The sequence below is a fragment of the Cupressus sempervirens genome, chromosome 5 (assembly GCF_028749045.1).
Source record: "Cupressus sempervirens isolate cs-2001-9-10 chromosome 5, ASM2874904v1, whole genome shotgun sequence".
NCBI lineage: Eukaryota > Viridiplantae > Streptophyta > Pinopsida > Cupressales > Cupressaceae > Cupressus > Cupressus sempervirens.
The window spans coordinates 332,262,081-332,265,474 of NC_143122.1; the positions used below are offsets into that span (position 1 = coordinate 332,262,081).

General features: G+C 33.0%; 1 pseudogene; it reads left to right on the plus strand.

The window, feature by feature from the left end:
- Positions 1-207: 207 nt before the first annotated feature.
- LOC149556042 (replication protein A 70 kDa DNA-binding subunit A pseudogene) lies at positions 208-2,134 on the plus strand (annotated as a pseudogene).
- The last annotated feature ends 1,260 nt before the right edge of the window (positions 2,135-3,394 follow it).

The window sequence follows — 3,394 nt, forward strand, 5'->3', positions numbered from 1 at the left end:
GGAATTTTTACATTTGTAATAAGATAAAGATATATATATATATATATATATATATATATATATATGTAGTGTGCATTTGTGAACACAATAATGGATATAGTATAAACTATAATAATGAATTTGTGTGAAACAAAGTAATATTAAACATGTATATTTGATTCATTTGATGTCTCGTTTATAGATCTAATTTTCCTCCTACAACTAAAAATGGCTCTCTTGACTGAATCTGCAATTACAATGATTAATGATGGGAACCTACAATTACGACCACACCTCCAAGTTGTAGACATTTTTGAGTTGGGGTCGAATCGTAAGGCAATACCTTGATATAGAATGGACCTCTCTGACGGAGTTTCCAAACAGAAAGCAACAATTCCAAAGAAATATAATGCTTATGTGGGCTCAGGAGAAATCGTAAAGGGGTCTATAGTGTTACTCAAATGGTATAGTTACCCTACAATTTGCAAGTTTAGGTAAGCTCTTGTATAAGTTTATCCAATATAGCCTGTTTCTAAAAACATAAACACATTTGAATCCACTCTTTTGTGATATGTTACAGTATATAATACCTTGACGCAATATGGTCTTTTGCAAGTGGATTGTTGTTTCTAAACTAGACATCACTTGCTTGCAACATGACATTATTGGTGAACCTGTCTATGTATGCAATGAGGAAGGCCCAGACTTGGGTTCTCCATCGACATGTGTGCCTAAAATAAATGATGCCTTACAACTACCTTTAGAAAGAGTGATCCCTGAGATATCATCATCTTTGAAGAATAAAGAAATCAACCCTACTATCACTCCAATTAGAAACTTGAATCCATATCAAACAAGGTGGCATATAAGGGGGCGTGTTACAATGAAAAAAGAGATTCACCACTTCAAGACCCAATATGGAGATGGAAAAGTCTTCTCTTTTGACATTATAGATTGTGAGAAAACTGAAATACGTATAACATGCTTCAACAAAATTGTAGATCTTCATTACATGAATATCCAAGTAGGATCCATATATACAATAGAGGGTGGTACTGTGAAGACAATGAATAAGCTCTACAACAAACTTAATAGCCAGCTTGAAATATATTTGGAAGACAACTCTAGGGTTTCACTCTTAGATGATGACCTATCAGTTCCAAAACACCATTTTTCCTTCATCCCGCTTGATGAGATCATCAACGTGGCCAATGATTGCCTTGTTGATGTTATTGGCATAGTTCTTTGTGTGGATCCATGTACCACAATAAGGAGGTTTGATGAGACAGAAGTTCTTAGAAGAAGTATCCAATTAATAGATTTGTCTTCATCTACCATAAATGTAACTTTATGGGGACCAACTACTCAAAAAGAGGGTTCACAACTTCAAGAAATGTACCATTTACACCAAGTTGTTGTTCTTGCAATAAAAGCTGGAAAAGCCACTGAATACAATGGAAAGGTCATAAGCACTTTGGGTAGTACTCAACTCTTCATCAATCCAGACATAGAGGAGGCAACAAAACTAAGGATATGGTTTGATCATAATGGGAAGGATATTTTATCATCATCAACACACATTGTAGATGTGCCCCTACAAATTCCAAGGAAAACAATTGTGGAAATTGAGGAACAAACAACGAATGGCTCCCGAACTTTTCAGTACATTGTCAAGGCAACAATTCAATTCATAAAAACAAATTCAGTTTACTATCCATCTTGTCCCCTTCGATTGAATGGTAAACAATGTAAGAAAAAGGTTGTTAAAAATGCTGATGAAATGTGGACTTGTGCAAAGTGCAATAGGACATTTCCAAATTGTATTTATAGGTACATACTTCAAATAAAGCTAGCAGATCATACAGGCACACTCTGGGCGGTTGCTTTTGATGAACTTGCCACCTACCTTTTGAGTATGTCAGCACAAGATTTATACATGCTCCAATTCAATCAAGAAGCAGAGATTGATGCAGATACAGTAATCAAACAAGGCTATTTCAAACAATATCTCTTCAGTATTTTAGTTCTATATGACTCAAGTGTTGGTCAAGGTCGTTTGAAGTCGATAGTCATGAAAATGGACGCTCTTAATCTTGAAGAAGAAAATGCTTCCTTGATTAGTAAAATCGATGATATGGAAGACAAGGGTGCTTAAATATACCTCTAATGCTTGTACTCTAATAAGACAAGTACATAATTGCACTAACAACATTGCTACTATGTATGAACATATTAAAATTACAAAATGTTTGGTAAAAATCAATCTTTATTATTTTATTTATTACTAACAACATTGATCCTACATACTAACATATGAAAATACCATGTATTTGGCAGATTTAATTGTTTATAATTGTATTTATTACTACCAACATTGATGTTACATACTAACATATGAAACTACCATTTATTTGGCGAATTTAATTGTTAATACTTGTATTTAGTTAAGATCTATCTTCAGAGAATGAAACTATTGGATGTTGCTTCTTAATTTTTATGATTGTTTTACTTCAATCAAAATATGATCCTATTTAATTGTTTATAATTGTATTTGTTACTAGCAACATAATTGTTAAATACTAACATATGAAAATACCATGTATTTGGAAAAATGAATTGCTTATAATTGTACGTAGTAAAGTTATATCTTTAGAAAATAAAACTATTGGTTGTTGCTTTCTAATTTCTATGATTGTATTTACTTCTGTCCAATTTTTTACCAACAACTTTATCATTTGTGATATACTCTTTTTGAATTAAAATATTGGTATTTGAAACCAGAATTGGTGTTTCTACTACCTTGCCTTGAATTACCAACTAGGTTATTGCTTGTTTCTCTCACATTGATATTTTTGGCATCTTATTTCACAATTTATTATGAATATACTATTGACCATGAAATATGATGATCTCTTTGCAGATAATGAGCTCCTCCCCTCAAACTTGTGACACAAAGTTCTCAAAAATTGAAAATAAACAAAACCAACGTCGAAAAAGAGATCGTGATTATTATGCTCAGCACAAAGAAGAAATTAGTATTCGTCATCGTATGCAACGTGAACAAAAAAAAAGTATGTCACACAGATATTGGGACACCCCAGATGGATACAAACTTTGTAGTAGTGTCTAAGAAGTTTCGTACTAGGATAGATGCATTGGCAAACATTGTAACATGCAAAGTATGCAATGAATGTTACCCTGGCATGCACACCTCTTCAATAGGTTCAGACCTAGTGTGCACTATATGTGTTCATGAAAAAGGGCGACATCGATTTGTAGCATCTAATAATATGGACCCAGGAAAACAACCAAATGTGTTAAAAAATCTAACCCAAGTTGAAGAAATGCTCATAGCACGAGTAAATCCAATAGTTCAAGTAACTCATGCTCATGGTGGACAATATAAATATTATGG